Raw genomic sequence first — 18,581 nt, 5'->3', positions numbered from 1 at the left:
CAGGAGTCTGCATTCATTATATACATGCCACTCTCTGTCATCTGTGACCAAGTCCAGGACGGCACAGGAAAGGTCTAAGAGCCCCCTCAGCGGCTCCCAGTGTGAGTTCTCATGACACTCCCTCCTCTCAAACTCCCTCAGACATCACCCATCCCAATACCACCCAGAGACTCAAAGAAGTGATGCTCATTTTTTAATAACCCTCCTCCATGCAAAGATGACCAAGGCACTACCTAATACTGTTAATTAAGATAACATTCTCACTTTTAACCTTTTCCCTCTCTAGAGTAACCAAAATAGTGAAGTAGTTGCTGTCTGCAAACTCTATGAACACAATGGATAAATTCAGAAAATCATTTATATAAATACCATAATGCTGACAAAGAATCCAAACATTTCAATATAATAAGATGCCAGATTTTCAAACACTATTGTGTAAATTATTTTTACAGTGATTTAAGAAGTTACGTTGTCAAATAAGTAATGGATTTCCCATTCCAATATGCATTATGCAGCCCCTAAAAAGATGAAGTAAATCTATATATGTTGATATAGAAAGTTCTCAAATATATACTAAATGGAAAACAAAGTGCATAAGAGTTTTTGTAATGGAGCCCCTCCTTATAAAGAACGTATCTCTGCATGTATATGCTAGTTTTGTCTAAAGAGCAAGTTAATGGAATGATTCACAAAAGACTGGAGAAATATATGAATTTTAAACTACCTACATAACAAAAAAATTTTTTAAAGAGATTAGTGGAATTTTAACTGGTCCTATATATATATGACTACATTAAAGTAAATATTACTTATTCTAACACAAAAAAGTAAAAATAACCAAGTTTCAAAGAAATAAGAGACAAGTGATAGATATTTTTAAAAACATGCAAATCAGACTTATCTAAATACCCTGGGTTAACGAACTTCTTAGTTACTGAATCCTCAGTCTATTTTAGTTCCAGTTGAAAACTCTCTTTTTTTAGGATCATCCAAACCAGGTCAGCACTCTGAAAGTTTCCTGATCTTGGAAACATGTCAAAGCTCTAAAATTCAACAGCCCCAGACTTGCTATGCATAGTAATGATCGTTCTCCAACTACTCATATACACGGCTTTTGTTAATCTGTTTTCCCACCATGCAAAACAGAGACAATCCAACTCATACAGTTTGAATTTTGTCTCCCAGACCCTCTAACAATTTTTCACTATGTCATTTCTACTTATGATTCTTATTTTATATTTCTAAAACAACTTAATCCCTGTCAAAGGCCTCTTTTTATACGCTAAGCTATACAAAGCAATGATAAATAAGAACGAATGAATTCTTATGTGAACTAAAGTCTTAAAGCCATGAAGCTCAGGTTAGAATATTCTGTGTAAGATGGTAACACCTGTTGACAAAGTGCTATAAAATTATTCAGCTTTACTAAACACTGTAAATTCCTAAAACACAGCAGGAAAGAAACCATGTTCCAGGAGCGGAACTGGAATTATAAGATCACGAAAGCCCAAAGAAATCCTACTCTGGGAGAGTAGAATAGAGAAGACTGAGAATAAAGGAGTAGAAGGTAGGAGCCCTTCAATACGTTCCCAGAAGGCCATGCACCAGAGACCACTTATTTTATTCTTTCTCATATATTTTTTGTTTAGTCCATCTGGAGATTTTTCCTGTAAATAAATGGTTACTTTATAATATAAACACATAGCTTTTAGATTAATTCAATTGTTGCAAAGAAAAAATCATACTTGAGCAACATGGATGTAGTACTCTCCTCAATGGCTACAATTAAGTATAATCTTTGTGTACCTGAAGCTTTCTGTTAATCAAACCTTACCTACCGGTTAACTTCTAAATCTAGTCACCAATAAAAAAAGGGACAGGAAACCTACCAGCCTTGTCTACCGCTAGCTTACTAACACATATTAGTTGGCGCAGTTTCACTCCCATTAGAGCCAACAGCTGCCAAAGTGATATTTCTTTTAGACCTTGAACCTGAGCTCCATGATCAATTATATGGCCAATTTAACTTAATGGCATTATGAAAATAATTTTTTAAACATATCATGTTATTCAAAGTAGAGTTCCTTCTTAATAAGAAGAAAATGTCAAAGTAAACCAAAAGAATTACAATACGGCTAAAAACTGAAAGGTATATCCTGGATTCTGAAAGACAAGCCCTTTAAAAGTTGTCATTCAAGACACACCAGGGGTGACACTGTCATTTTACATTATTAAAATGAACTAAATAATCTTATCTAAAAACCAGTCAGGCAAAATAAGAACAGCAAAACATCTAAACTGATATAATACCAAGAATAAGCAAAATATATTTTATCACATATCAAACTATAAATATCTTTTACTATACATTACATTTGAACTGGGCTAAACTTTTAAATAAATCATTTTAATCTTTCTGTTACCTTTTCCTATTTGACGGTTAATATTGAGCTATAGATGAATAATTTGATCACACTGCTTTGCACTTCACATAAAGCTTTAAACTGATGTAAGTCTTAATCTATATCACATGATGAGGTGATACGTGTACGAAGCTTCACATTAACAAACACTGGCTCTACCTCATAAATTGAAAGGAAATTCTACTAGGTTCTAAATTTGGCTTAAACATCAGTCAAATGAAAAAGGGAAGAGTTTCTTTCTTTCTAGAGGACTCATCAATTAAAAAGTAAACCTAAATTGATTCTCACAAAATCTCTGAGGTAAACATGATCTTTACAGGTGTGAGAATCAGATCAAGAGAAAAGAGCGAAAGATGCCATGGTTCAGATTCAAACTCAGGATGGCATTTAGTTCCATGCTCTAATTACTGAGGCAACAGAGAAGGGTTGGTTGAGCTCCAACACCTCATACTTGAATGAAACAAAGGGGTGTGTTCCCAGCAGGAACTATAGATTTCCCAACAATGCCACATATCATCTCCATTTGTGGCCTTAGGTCTCATATGCAAAATGGGTAAAATCATTTGTACGGTTGGAATGTATCTTTAATGAGTTGCTGCTTTGTGTTTAACGTAAAGTCAACATGTTCCATATTTCTAGAAGACTAAACTCAGGTCTGGTCTTATGCCAGGTCTTTAAGACTACAGCTATACATAAGTTCCTCTTAGTGTATGGGTTTTAATTCCAGCAAGGGTAGAAAACAATGAGGAAAGGTTGTAGAAGTGTAAAAAATGTTCAGATTGAAATTTTTGCTTAGTAAAGAAAAAGAATTAAAACACCTACCAGATAGATAAAGAAAATATCAATAAAAACCAAGAATAACAACTGGACATCAGACTGAACCCTCAGCTTCTTGGCCTTCAAAGTACATGGAGAACTGAGACAAATTATTTAATTCCTACTCTGAAAAGATGGTATACCTAACTTCTACAAAGAGTCCTGGTCCAAAAATAGGCTAAAATTTTATAACATCAAAATTTGATCACTCAAATTTTGACTTTATATTCAAGTTAAAATTCCTGTTTTTAAGAAAATGTTTTCACTGGAAATGATGATCATGAAAGCAAACCTCAAGTAGCAGGTGTTGTAACAAATCAATGATTCATTCCTTGGGCCACAAATATGAACTGAACTCTCGACCATTTCTCCAGGGACGACAACAACAGCATCTTTAAAGAGGGAAGGAAACGCTGTACATGTTATTATTCTGCCTATCTCCTTCACCTCCTTGTTTTCACTAGTTGTGAGGTAGAAGAAAGAAAAGAGGAAGAAAGCAGCATGAGGTTCTTGGAAGACAATCAGCATCTATTTTCACTGTAATATTCAAGTTTCTCCTCTTAACTTCTTCTAATTTTTCTTCCTGATGGTCCTAAATCTTACTTGATTGTTAAAAATTTAGGTAACGTGAGGAATCCTTCCCAGGCCCACAAGAGCCCACAATATCTGGCCCCTGTTTACCCATATCTATGGACCCCATCTCCCACCACCTCTTTCAAACTCACCAACCTCACACTCAAATACACCAACTTTTAGGATCCTTGTACCAATCATTTCCTGTGCCTGAAACACAGTTTCCCTAAACTTTCTTATGAACTAGCTCCCTCTCTTCATTCTAGGTCTCAGATCAAATGTTACCTCTTCAGAAAGGCTCTTCCTGACTACCCTTGAGAAAGCAGCACACTCTAATTCACCACTTTTACCTTATTTTATTGAAAACAGCAAATAACACGACTATGCCTACTACTTGCTAAGGAAAATCATCCATTTTAAGGCAACCAGGAGGAATATCACAGTTTTAAATTAATAAGACACTTTACAATCACTTCATTCAACCAAGTGACTTTAAAGGTGAAGAAATGTAAATTCTGAACATTAAGACATTTTCTGTAATACTTCACTTCACCAGACCCCATCATTCACACTTATAATGGTCTACAGAAACAGGTATAAAATCTAATTGGACGGTATGGGCTATAAACATCAAACCCAGCAGCTGGGTTTAAATGGAATTCTAGTTAGCATCGTCTTGTTATGGGATGCCTATTCTCACACACAGTAGAGGTATATAATCTAGAGGATAGAAAGGTATCTCATTCAGACAGCATTCCCTAAAAAAGGTCTTGATCTTCAGTGAAATGACTATTAAGGAAATAACTACTGTATATCTATTTAAAAATGTACAATGGCGCTTTGAATCTTGTGTAAGTAAAGTACAGTAGAAGTATTAACAAAACAATTTCACCAACATATTATTTCGAGGTTGGTTTTCTTTTTGGGGGTCCAGAGTAACTGAACACTTAAGTCTAGCTTTGCTTTCATCCATCAGTACTCTATAGCTAAAAAAATAAATCCTAAACCTATAGATTACATTTTTATAAAAGGAAATGATCTGCAAGAGACCATTTTCTTTAAAATTTCTTTCCTATACCTAGTTTTCAAACACAACAAGGACAGAGTTTAAAATATAACACTGCTTGTCCTTTTGGTCTCTGGGACAAACCCCAAAACAGAAATGTAGGCAGAACAACTGCAATATCTGACAAAGAAATGGAAAACTTAAAAGAACCAATGGGAAAAGCAGAGGAGAGAAGCACAGGTGGCATGCAAAGTATATGTGGATTTTCAGCTTTCAAAAATGAACTGTAAAAGGTTAAAATATTTTTAGAGTTGTTGCTTCCATATGAGATCTAAAAGCAAAGGAGACACTGAGGAGAGGAAGAAAAAACTGACAATAGACAGACTAGGATTGAATTTACTGCCAGTAAAACAGTACTGGCAAATTCCTAGGCTATCACAATCTGGCATAAGACATTTCTATGCACCTCAATTAAAATGTTAGTTTTATTTTGGACAGAAGCTAACCAACTGTTTCATGAAAAATATTCCCTCCCCATCAAAGACACCTCCAGAACCTCTAATAAGACAGCTATTCAAAAGAATGAGTGGCCAAAAGGTAACTGCATTAATTAGTCATTAAGTAAACATTGTAATAAGGTCCATATAGCAAGTGAAGGATGAAACAAGAGGATGGTCTAAAAGCTGGGCAGAGTCAATAACACAGTATCCATAGAATTTAAGAGGACAAAGGAATAGTAAATCATCATGCTGTACACCCTGAAATAAACGAACAGGAAGAGAAGGGAAAAGGTAAGAGTAGAGACAAAGGGCCCCTGACTTTGTGTCAATCTCCGGTTTTATCTAGAAGTCAACTGGCTTCATATATACTTTAAAAGTGAAGAAAGACACCTGTCTAAAGTACACAGGTGTAAAAATGAAGTGGTTGCATCTGGAAGAGAGAGAAACCTAACGGAAGACCAGCATAAGTTTAATTAATGTATACTACTTGTTTTTATAATGCATTCACCAATGCAAACCCCAAAACAGAAATGTAGGCAGAACAACTGCAATATCTGACAAAGAAATGGAAAACTTAAAAGAACCAATGGGAAAAGCAGAGGAGAGAAGCACAGGTGGCATGCAAAGTATATGTGAACTTGCCTCTGTCCCTCAACATCCTCCAAATATGTAATCCATCCTCTTGCCTCCTCCAAGCCACTGTACTCAGGACTGTAGCTGAAATAATTTTTTAAATGTAAATCTTGTTTTTATGTGACTGTTCAACTCTTCAGAAAAAAATTTTTTTAACCATTTCAGTGAAACCAGAAACAGGGCACATGATCACCCACAGTGAGGCTGGCAGAATCTTTAGAGATCACTTCCTGAGTTGGATCCCCTCATTGAACAGCCCACACTGAAAAGACTGAAACCCACAGAGACAAAGTAAGCAGGCCACATCTAGAATGCAGAGATTCACAGATGATTATGTGGGAACCTAAAAGTTATTCATTCATTAATACTTACTGAAGGCCAGGCTCCATGCTAGGTATCAAGAACTGCAGTAGATAGAGAAAAGATCCCTGACTTCAGAAAGCTTGTATTTCTACATACATTTCTAGAAAAGAAGCAAGTAAATACCCAACATAATGACAAGGCATGCTCCTCTCAGGTCTAGATTACTGTAGTCAACTTCTGGGCAGTCTCTCTGTGTCTTCTCTTGGCCTCTGCACTATTTTCCACATAGCAGACAGAGTGATGCTTTTTAAATGTAAGTTAGATCATGTGTATACCTTGTTCCAAAGCTCTCACACTCAGAATAAAAACCAAACCCCTTACCATGGCTTGTGAGGCCTGAGTGATCTGGCTCTTGTCCCTCTGCCCTTCCCTTCCACACTTACCCAACTCTGGCTCCATGTGTGCTGCTGACCAGTCTTTCAAGGCACCAACCTGTTCCTCCTCTGAGACTCACTTACTAGTCCCTCTGCATAGAACACTCTTCCCTATGTCTTCACATGATACTCTCTCTCTTCACTGGAATCCTTGTTGAAAGGCCTCCAACTCTGACCACTGTTTAGGACAGCATTCCTCACTTCACTTCCTTAGCCTGCTCCATCTGTCTACATAGCATAGATCACAGTCAGAATATATTTTTTAAAATTATGGGGGGGAGGGGTTGAGAGGGTATAAGAGAAACTAGATTGGCTATGTGTTGGTAACTGTAGATATTGGGTGATGGGTACATGGATATTCCCTACACTAGTCTCTCTACTCTGGTATGATTCAAAATCCTCATTTAAAAAGGGTAAAAACAATAATAAAAAAAAAAATTAGAATGCTTTTTTTGGAATCAATATTTATTTCATTCTTCCAATATAAAATAATATTCCAAAGTTTCATAAAAGTGTAGTTTGCTTCTTTAACAACTAATCAGGAAAAGAAGCTATTATCTTTCCAATAAAACTATTTCAAAAGTTGCTACCCTTCCCTCCTGTCTTTTCTCAGGATCAAGCCTGCCTCACCAGGCCAAATGTCTTACTGTGAGAGGCCTGCCCAGTGCAGCCTGAGGGGTCACCACTGCCTAACTGGGGGTGTTCAGCTGCAGGTTCACCTGGCTCTCACAGTAAGCTCTGCCTCTATCACTATTTAAGGCAACGGCCTGGCCTCAAAAGAGGGGGGAAAAAAGTAAAATAAAGTTATCTTTTCTCTCCTTCCTCAACAAATTTGCCATCTCCACAGCTCATGGAATCATTGCAACAAACAAGCTCACCTTCATTAACTTCCCTTTTAGCAAACAAGAAGTAAAGTAAGGACTGCGACCAGAGCACCCCTGACAGCAGGAATGGAGTGGATGCAGCCCTCTGTGCTTTCCAGTGTCCTTGGTGCCTAGTCAGGTTAATTTATACCAGAGGTGGCTTTTAAGGACACTTACCATTATGGTGAATGTGGGTAGCAAATGGATGCTATGGAGGAGAAATCAGCACTGAGTAATTCCTCTTCTGGGATTCAGTACTTCTCTGATTCTACTAGCAATCCTCCTCCATCCCCTCCCCACGTCTCTTATCATCCCTCCCCGCTTCTAAAACCAAATCTGTGCAAAATGAGATGAACTGGGCACCACTTGGCTGGAAAGAACCAAAATCCTACTGGGCACCACTGCTCTAGTTTTGCCTTGCCAATCTGAGGGCTACCAGACTGGTTTTACTGACAGAACTGGTTTCCCAGGAGAGTGTATATTATCTCTGAAAGCCACAAAGAACATTTTCTCTTCGGAATAGCAGTCTTAAAAGTCCATCAGTTGTTCAGCTTATGAACACATATCTATTTCAGTGATTCCTAAATCTGGTTAATTTTAGGAATTTCTAGAGGAGTTTTTTAAAGACTTGGTTGGGACCCAGAAATCTGTGGTTTCAAAAGTCATCAGGTAGTTGTGCTCACTCAGGTTTAGAAACTAATGATGTAGAACAACCTAAGATACAAACTTAAGTCACAAAATTCAAGAGTGACCTACCTCCAAAATCTTTAGTTATTCTAATATTTGAATGTATTCTAATACATTTGAGTAAAATCATATCTTCTCTAAAGTAAAACCATAATTCTCAATATATGAAATAAAGCTGAATTATTAATTCAGCAAAAAACATTAATAAAGAGCTAACAAATTATAAGGAAGGACTAAAGCAGGGTCATTAAAGGATGATACTATTGGCATTTTGAGCTAAATAATTCTTTGTTGATAGAGGCTGTCCTATGTGCATTGTAAGATGCTTCTATCATTTGAACACAAATTCTGTGAAAATCTTATAACAACAACATGAGTGATTTTGCTGAAATGAAAACAAGATTTCTGATTTCTATCCACTAGATGCAGGTAGTAATCCCCCAAAACTGTGACAAACAAAAATGTCTCTAGATAATGTCAAATGTCCCGGGAGTGGGGCAAAATCACCCCGGTTAAGAACCATAGACTAAAGGAACTGAGTTAAAAATAGAAGAAAGAAAGGCTAAAGTACACTGGGGGTGACAATACAGAAAATAACATATGGAACACTATTATCAGCTCTTTATATTTACTAAAAACAAACTAAAGGAAACGGATTTAAGTTACAAATGGGAGCATCAAGAGTACCCATAAGAAAAAACCTCTTAACTCCTAACGTTTATTACAGCCAGGAAACTGGAGGCCCTTTCCTGGAGATAATTAGAATGAAATGACTGCAATATGACTCAGAAGGTTTGAAACTAGTGTGTAGGTCTGAGAGACCTATGGAGGACCCGTTTTAGCCTCAGAATCTCTCCCGCCCTGGAGCATGAAAGACTCCTTTTAAAAAAAAGCTCTTGACTCATAGTTAATGTCTCCCAGGTCCATGTGATGTGACAATTTCTGAAAGCACAGACAGCAAGCCAACAAGGATAGCAGGTTTGTGGCCCTTCCCTATTGCTTTTGTCCCTCAAGGCCGAGGTGAGGCTGTGAACCGGTTTTCTTCTTTGTGCCCAAGGTCATTTCCAGCATTTGGGTAGTGCTCATGCTGAGGCTGCCAGTCATGAGTGGAGATCAGACTCATAATGATATTCAGTCCAGATCAGTGCTCCTATAGGGTCTAACTCGGCAAAAGTATGACAAAGAGAAGAAATTAAAGAACAAAGAAAGAAATAAGTCAACTCAGAAATTAATTTATTGGAAATCAGAAGCTCCATGGGTTCCTCAGGGTTTCCCCAAAAACTTACAGAAGTTCACAAAGTAAAAAATATTTTAATAATGATATTAGACATTATTTGTCTCTTTAACACCATTTCTACTTGAGAGAACAAATGGTGGACAAACTATTGTCATTCAGACTTAAGTACCTGGTAGACATTTTCTTCAAAATGAAAAAAGTGAGCTTGTCACTGGCAGCACTGATGACAATGATAAATTACAGTGAACTGAGAGTGATTTCAAGCAAAAAATCTAAATTTTGGAAAATTTGAGCTTGACAGCTTCCCAATATTTAGCATTTTTTCTTGAGATTGGAGGTGATAGTAACAAATAAAATTTTTGACACTGTATAATGAAATGTGTCATAATTTCAAAGATGTGCATAACTCAATGATTCGATATTTTCCAAATAATCAATGTATGGTATTTAAAAAAAAAATCATACATGGGTAACAGATCTATTCTGTTAAGACAGATAAATGGATTTTAATGTAATGGTACAAAAAGTTAATCCATATGGTTTTACAGTCTACATTGTAACCACTTGAATTTGGGTGTAGTATCAAAGAGGAACATCTACAATTATCTGATAAAACTATGAAATTACTCCTGACTTTTCCAACTACTTAGCTATGTGAAGCCAGATTTTCTTCATATACTTTGACCAAAACAATTTATCATAACAGAGTAAATAAATAAAGCAGATATGAGACTCTAGACAGAGTCGCAAAAATGTAAAACAGTGCTTTTCTTATTAAAATTTTTTTTAGGGGGAGGTGATTCCATAGTGTAGCAGTTAGCACATCTGCTTTATACACAGAAGGTACTGAGTTTGCGCCCCAGTGGAGCCACGGTCCATAGTCTACGGCCATGCCACCCTGAACAAGCCCGATGTCTGCTCTCAGAAGCTAAGCAGGGTCGGGCCTGGTTAGTACTTGGATGGAAGACCACCTAGGAAGATCAGGTGCTGTAGGCATAAATAATAATCATAAAAGAATAATAAAATTTAAAAAATAAAATTTTTTGTTTTTGAAAATAGTTTTATTTCTCAGAAAATACATTACTTATAATTACCTATACTAGATTCATTATTTAAATGAACTAAATATTTTTAAAATATTTCAGTGTTAATTTCTAATATGGTAAAAAATGACATAATCCACATAAACAAAAGCTCTTTGAGTCTCAATAATTTAAGAGTATTAAGCTTGAAAAGCATTGTTGTAGATAAAAAAACAGGTAAAATTTGGGGGTGGGGAACAAAAGGAATCTATGAAGAAATTTAACAAAGAGGAGACAGAGGTAGGTATATTTTTAAATTCTATAGTATGACAGAAAACCAAATTGCGGACCTTCATTTATTACCCAGGAAAGAATACTAAATCAGATGTTTCAGAGAGGCAGTCAGGACTGCCTAAGGACAGACAATTCCCATGATTCTGGTAAATAAACACTTGCTATAATTTCCAAAACAAAGGTTTACTCCTTGGCTGAGCTATGCTATCGTATCCTACCGTGGCACCAACCCATTCTTCATGTAAACCATGTATGGAAGAAGGAGCCATGTGCTAGAAGGGAGAGTTTATTCCTCACTTCTAAAGACTCCTTCCACTAATGGAGGTCCACCAGTTCTAACCTCTCTGGCATTTCTTTGCCACTGAGATGATTCTCTCTTGGGAAGGAAAGCAATTGATCTGATGTGAAAATTTGGGAAATATTAACAGGTCAGCCATGCCCTTCTTCTTCACACAAGCGAGCTGCCAGTAGGAGATGAGATGGGTGGAGGGTTTGTATACCACATATGCCTTCTCCAATCCAGCACTACTGTTGTTACCAGGGCGTAGATCTGCCTAAAGAGATTACATTAGTTCCCCATCTTTCTGCTAGATGGAGTTTCTTAGGTATTTTGATAGTGAGAATATTGTACTTCACATTTGTTTATAACATGAAACAGGCAAGAGATTACCACCATTAAAGATATAATTATAGCTGAAATCAATTTCAAACTCTTTATCCACTTTCAGACTGCAAGATTTTGGAAAAAAACTCCCAAGAACTTTTAATATCATCGAAACATAGTCAAGGAAATCAGCACGATTCTATTTCTAAGAAAAACACATCTCTAAAATGCCCTCCAAGTGCTTAAATAAAATTTATAAATATTTATCTCTGGTCACTTTTAAAATACTGAAGATAAATTATGTGAATAAGTAAATTTAGGATTTCATGCAAAATACCATCTACACTATTTATTATACATTACATTGTGCCATTTTTAGGAAGGGAAAATACACATTGTGTAGAAAAAGAAAACAATCAAAATTGGACTATTTTTAGTCCTTTTGGGTTCTGCCTATTTGAACTATGATAACCATGGGACTCCATTAGAAAAATAAATTGCCCTAAAATAGTACAACAAGTACTATGGGCTTCTCCATCTATCACCGTAGACACTGTCCAGGGCTCAAGGTGCATCTCTACTGTTTCCAAAACCTACTATACATTACAGATAAGGTTATATAGATTGTGTTGTAACAACCATACCGAATAAGTCTAGGTCACCAAGTTGTAGGTGGCCAAAGACCAGGGTAGGCCAGGAAGAAATGGACTTAGAAAGGGAATGGCAGGTGGACCAACTAAAGAAGGGTGCTCTATTAAATCTGTAAGCTGTCTAACAGGTACTCAATCTTACTTGTCTCTTTACACCCTGAAACACCCAACACAAAGCTTTACATAGTAAATGTTCAAGTCGTTATCTGTTAATGGAACCGAGAGTTGTGGAAACTCTGGTTTCTGGATAAGTGGCTATATGTGGAGATTTTTGTAGAATTTACTTCTTCTAGATTATAGTGTGAGATAGTTTTAGGAGAAGCCTAAAAGGATACTTAACCATTTAGGTCTGCCCAAATGAAAGCACAGAACACCCTATGTGTCTTTATTTACTAGAGCTCGTATGTAGAATGGTATATATCTAAACAGTTTTTAGGTGCCAAGAGCTTTCTTTGTTTCTACAGCACACCCCAGCCAAGATGCTGACACTGGATATATTCTCATCAAACTCTCAACTGTCTCCTAGTGCTGCTTGGATCTGATTTAATACTGTCCATGAAGAGAGTCACAGCACAAGAGGGGCTGGATCAAGATGCTCTATGAAAAGCAGCCACTTATGTAAATGACAATTTATGGAAGGAGGCACTAGGACACCAAAATGTTTTCCATTGTTTTAAATTCTGGCAACCCAAAGAAGAACCAGCAACGAGTATATTAAACAAACTAATTTTATAGACTTTCCAGCTTACAGACTTGATAAATTAGTTTTCGTTATTTGGGAAATTGCAAAGTTGGAGAATAGAAGACAGGAGATTCAGAAATAGTGCAGTAAATCATAAGGTCCTTCAAAATACGGCCTGTGGTTTGTCCACTTTCTTACATGCTGGAGGGTCTAGCAGTAGTCCTTTGACCACAGCATTCAGTAAATGTTTGCGAATCCGATTGTTGCAGAAGCATTCTCAGGACACTACCAACCCAGCATGCCACACATTTAGCAACCCTCGACTCTCTCCTCAGAGTATGCTTTCAGTTCTGCTTATGGCAAAACATTTTTCTAGGAAATATATCTTAACTTCATAAAATATAAATTAATAAAAGAATCTCCTTTATAAAGGTGTATTTTTTTAAAAAAGGAGCCATAACTCAGCAAAGTTAGAGGTAACTTTGGTCTTAGTCTGGGGGTATTAATTGACCAACATGTGACAGACATCTTAGCTTTGAAGAGAAAAGGAAGACATATGAGGATGATAAAGTAAAACAAGTTTGTGATTTTTTGTTGTTGTTTTTTATGTTTGTGTGTGATTATTTTAAGTTTTGCTTTGTTTGTACAGACTTAAGACAAGTGAAAATATTTTGTGTTAAAAAGGAAAGGGCAACCTAAGCAAAGCAGTGAACTGGCACTGTGTTGTAAGGAGCACTGAAGAGCAAACATCTTTAATGCTATGATATGGCTGTACCCATAAATGTTTTTTCCTAAAGGACTAAACTAAAGGTTAAATTAGAGCACAGATGCATCTTTTAAATAAACGCCTAGTCCTAGATGTATATTAAAAGTTATATGAATAATTAAAAGGCCTAGCCACCAAGGGTCACAGAGAATTTGACTCCCACCTACCTACGGCCAAAGTTGAGAGGCTGCCAACAATAATATATTCTCTGTGAGGCTTTTCCTAGTAACTTCATCCTTCCTCAACCCTTCCCCTATGTTGCCATGGCATTTCCTTTTCATACCTCTATTATCATTTGCCTTAGCATATAATCAAATTTTAATTTCCTTTTTATTACAGATCAGTTCCCGATTAGACTGTGAGCTCTTTGTGGACAAGAATTGGGTCACAGCTATCCCCAGTATCTACTAAACAGTGAGCAGTCGATAAAAGTTTTGAGAGAATGAACCCAAACTTCTGAGAATCTTGTTTTATAAATTTAAGGATTCTCATTCAAAAGAAGTCTTCAAGTTACCCGAGGTATTAAAAAAAATATTTGTTTTTGCATCAAATATCCACATATTGCCTGGCTATGTCTTTATATCTTAGAATGTTGGAAACTGTCTCATGCAGAACAATGTTTGCACTTAGTAGGTGCTCAAATATATACTGATATAGTTAATACATCTAGAATACTCTAGGTGTTGCAATGTGTGTATGTAGGTAATTAAAGAGAGAGGATTAATATATATAATGTAAACCATTATAGATCATAAAAGACAAATTCTCTAGATCCATTTTCAAAATATAAAGATTTTCAATAACATATGCAGGAATATCAGAGAACTTTCTCATTTTTAATCAGGATTTGAAACTTCTAAAGTTAACTTTCAAAAGTGATAAAAGGATAATGACACAGAAATAACTCAAACTTTTGAATTTCTCTTAAAGGAATCAGAGAACTTCATTCATAAAAGTGACAAGCTTCTATAACCAAATGCAAAGTATTTCTGACTTTAACAACTAGTAGCAAATGTCAACACAGAAGCGCAGTTGTTATTCCTTCTTAGAAGTTAGATGATTCTTAAACTTATTAGTTTCACAATATAGTAACATAAAAATAAAATATTTTAAAAGACCAGTATGTATCTGATAGTTAAATAATTCTTAAAATAGTAATTATGAAAACAAGTATAACACAAAAGCTTTAGACCAATACTTATCTGATATTCATATAACTTTTAAAATAACAATTATACTTTATTTAAAGGTAGAGTATAATTTTGTTAAGAGAATTGAATCTCTAGTCACAACTTGGTAAAAGGTAGTATTGAGAAGTCAAAAAAAGAGACTGACAGTCAAAGTGAGGCTAAGCAATCTCTTATAACCTATAAAAGGGTTAAGAGATGTACCCTTCCATAAGAGCCTCACCCCTAACCCACCCTCAAATAACTGTGAAAAACAGCAGGCCAAGGAATGGAGTCCAACAGTTCAGACATTACCAACCATATAATATGGCCTTGGTTTTCAGTAACAAAACATCATTTAACATGTCACAATGAAGCAAAATTCTCCCCAAAAGCTCAATATACAGTAGAGATGTACTTTTACACTGTAGAGGGTAGTGAGGAGAGAATGGCCCATGGTCTAGAATTTCTTTAAGGTGACATGTTTAGTAACTCTCTTTACTGTCTCAGTAATTAACAGATCCCTTGGATAAGATACAATAAGGACTCAATATTTAGCAGACCCTGGGAGAGAGAAAAACAATGATCACATTCACTAAAAACTAGACCATCTTCATCATTATACTTTTTTTCTTAACTAATAAATAAGGAAACATATATTTAAGACACTGGCAATCTTCATTAATATATATAATCCAAGATTTATTACAGATCCATTAAAAGTATAATTATAACATAGATCAAACATTCCTTTTTTTTCTAATGGAGTATGACTACTTTTAGTGAAAACATAATCATTTATAACATATGGTATATGTAATGGGCTGAATTGTGTCCCCCTCAAGTCATATACTGAAGCCCTAATGCCCAGAACCTCAGAATGTGACTGCATTTGGAGACAGGGCCTTTAAAAAGAATAAACTAAAATAAGGCTGTTTGGGTGGGCCCTAATCCCATGAACTGGTATTCTTAGCAGAGGAAGTTTGGACACAAAGAGACACCAGGGATATGCACACATGTAGAAGACCAGGTGAGGACACAGTGAGAAGACTCTGTGTGCAAACCAACAAGAGAGACTTCAGAAGAAACCAGACCTGCTGCCGCCACCTTGACCTTGTACTTCTAGCCTCCAGAACTGTGAGAAAATAGTTTCTGCTGTTTGAGCCACCCAGTCTGTGGTCTTTGTTATGGCGGCACTAGAAAACTAATACACATAATACAAAGATATTTCCCAAGTGTTCAAGAAGTGGTGTTGCAGGGATGGTTAGCTGCCCACCAGAGATTCATGATTTCCCTCACAACTAGTGCTGAAAAGCAGCCAACAAATACAGACTATATTTCCTGTCCCCTACCACCACCCTCCTTATATCTTGGTTGGTGCTCACTAAATATATCCACTTTGGCTGAGATTTAAGAAATGGGTATGCTTTTGTCACCCTCTCTCTTTTCATCACCATCTCCCTTTTCCCAGTCTCCTGGCTTGATATCAACCCATATGACACCAGGAAGCCATATATGAACAATGCAGGAGCCTTCACCATCCTGGGTCTCTGAATGACTAAACTGAGCAACAACAGCAATGTCCGTTTTGGACTTTGTTATGCAACTGAGATTTTTGGATTGGTCTGTTAAGGCAGCAAGTATTACCTTAACACAGATATTTAAACTTGAGGTTGCATTTTCTTTCTTCGTATTTCAAAACTGAGTTAAATACAGCTTGAGTCAATTAAATACTGAAATTGCCAATATATGACTGTCTCTGACTTAAAAAAGTCACAATTTCACATGATTCAGCCTAATATGTTTGGTCTACAGAAAGGTGTACCAGGCACTACTGCATCCTGAGCTCACTATTCAAATCTCTCCACAGCAGTTAACACATTGCTGGATGCTAACAGCTCAACATTCTACCAGACTGACAGTTCCACAGAAACTTAGATACTGAGTACCTGCTAGCTCTCAGCTTCCACAAATCCATGCCATTAACTAGTTTCTCTGTTATTTGATACTTTTTCTGCCCTTAAATTAACAAACTATATCAAAACAAATTTCACCATGTGACTAACTCAGGGACTATTTCAAATTAATTTTAAGGGGAATGAAGCAGACTATGCAGGAATGCCCCATTTTCCCCCTGTAGCACATAAAAGGGGAGATAAATTCTTATACAGAAAAAATAACAAAGCACTTTAAAGCAATGTTTATCAGGACTTTGTTCTAATTTGGAAGAATAAGGCAATGTCTTTTGAAATCATTCATACAAAGCCTGATTTCCTACAACTTGTAAAAAAAATTTTTTTTTAAACAGAGTTTTACAGTTTTAAAAATGATACAGTTTTAAAAAATGATACAGATTTCTGGTGTCGGCCAAGATGAAGTAAGCCCACTACAACCTATTTCTCTGATTACAACTAAAAACTCTGAGCTTAATACAAAAAGAAACTACCTGAGGACTGAGAAAAGTAAAGAAATAGCAGGTACGTAGGTAAGCGAAGTCAAAACTTGAATTATAGTACCAGTGTGATTTCTTTTTCTTTTCACTCATTTACTTCCCACGTTTGACCCAAGAATGGCTTAACCCAGGTGGCCCAAGTCACGAAATGGCACAACAGACATGCACATTAAAAATGCTGAGAGAAACTTCCTCATTCTGGCCAGAGAACTGGGAAAAGAGCCAAAGTAAGCCAAGAGCAAAAAGTAAAATTTCCCTTTTTTTCTTTCCCTTTATTTTCATTCTCCTGGCCCTGCATGAGGTCAGGTCCAGGCATGGAACTATATGGGAAAAGGGACCTCTGGGAACTCAAGAATGTGGGAGATACATCAAACAGGAGAAAGCTAGAAAGGGGACCCTCAATTCTATATATAAACAAATACAAGTCTCTGGCTGACCCCAAAGCTCTCATGTACAGAACAAATCCAAAGAAAGAACTAGTGCATGCACAGACCATTTCCAAACAGCGTAGCGAATGCTGAGAACAGAAGTAGCACTAGAACCTCCACCCTCAGAAGGTGAAACCAAACTTGAGATCTAACCTAACCAAGTTGACTGTATGCTAAACAAAAAGAATTTCAACATTCTATAGAGGATTTTAACAGGACCCAACTCTTACAACATAGCATTCAATAAGTCCAGGAAACAATCCAAAATTAATATACAAAGAATCAAGAAAATATAATCAATTCTTGAGGGGGGAAAAAAAATCAAATAGATACCAAAACCAAAATTAAACAAATATTAGAATTATCAAAGAATTTAAGAAAGTTTTTATAACCATACTCCATGAGGTAAAAGTAAACACTCTTAAAAGACAGATGGTTTCAACAGAGAAACACACAAGTGTATAATTAGAAAATCTCTTTTTTTCCAGCTTTATTGAAATATAATAGACAATTAGTTGCTCATATTAACACTGTACAATTCAATGAGCCTTTTTAAAATTATAGTTGGCATACAATAGACCTGTTTCAGTTGTACAGCCTAGTGATCAGAGATCCACATAACTCACTATCACCCCACTAAATCTAGTACCTCTCTTCCCCTTTACATATTTATTACATTATTAACCATCTTCCCCATACTACACTCTACATCTCCATGTCTATTTTGCAACTATCCATTTGTACTCTTAATCCTTTTGCCTTTTTTTTGCCGTCCCCAACTCCTCTTCCACATAGCTGTTGTTGTTGTTTATTCTATTCTTTAGATTCCACATGTATGTGAAATCATGCAATACTTACCTTTCTCTGTCTGACTTATTACATTCAGTGCAATACCCTCTAGGTGCAGCACAGCAATATTTTTTCCCATCCCCTTCTTTTTAGTCTGTGTGTGCCTTCTCACCTAAAGTGAGACTCTTGTAGGCAGCATTATGTAGGGGTCTTGTTTTCTTAACCACTCAGCCACTCTATCTTTTGGTTGAAG

General features: G+C 36.3%; 1 protein-coding gene and 1 pseudogene across 3 annotated transcripts in view; one reads left to right on the top strand and one right to left on the bottom strand.

Moving 5' to 3' along the window:
* Positions 1-18,581, bottom strand: part of DIP2B (disco interacting protein 2 homolog B) — a 183,515-nt gene that overhangs the window by 116,096 nt on the left and 48,838 nt on the right. The gene's annotated exons all lie outside the window — the stretch shown is intronic.
* LOC111744792 lies at positions 10,356-10,471 on the top strand (annotated as a pseudogene).

The sequence above is a fragment of the Pteropus vampyrus genome, unplaced genomic scaffold, assembly GCF_000151845.1.
Source record: "Pteropus vampyrus isolate Shadow unplaced genomic scaffold, Pvam_2.0 Scaffold140, whole genome shotgun sequence".
NCBI classification, from domain to species: Eukaryota; Metazoa; Chordata; class Mammalia; order Chiroptera; family Pteropodidae; genus Pteropus; species Pteropus vampyrus.
The sequence above is the reverse complement of the archived record's forward strand: the minus strand, read 5'-3'. Positions and strand labels throughout refer to the sequence as shown.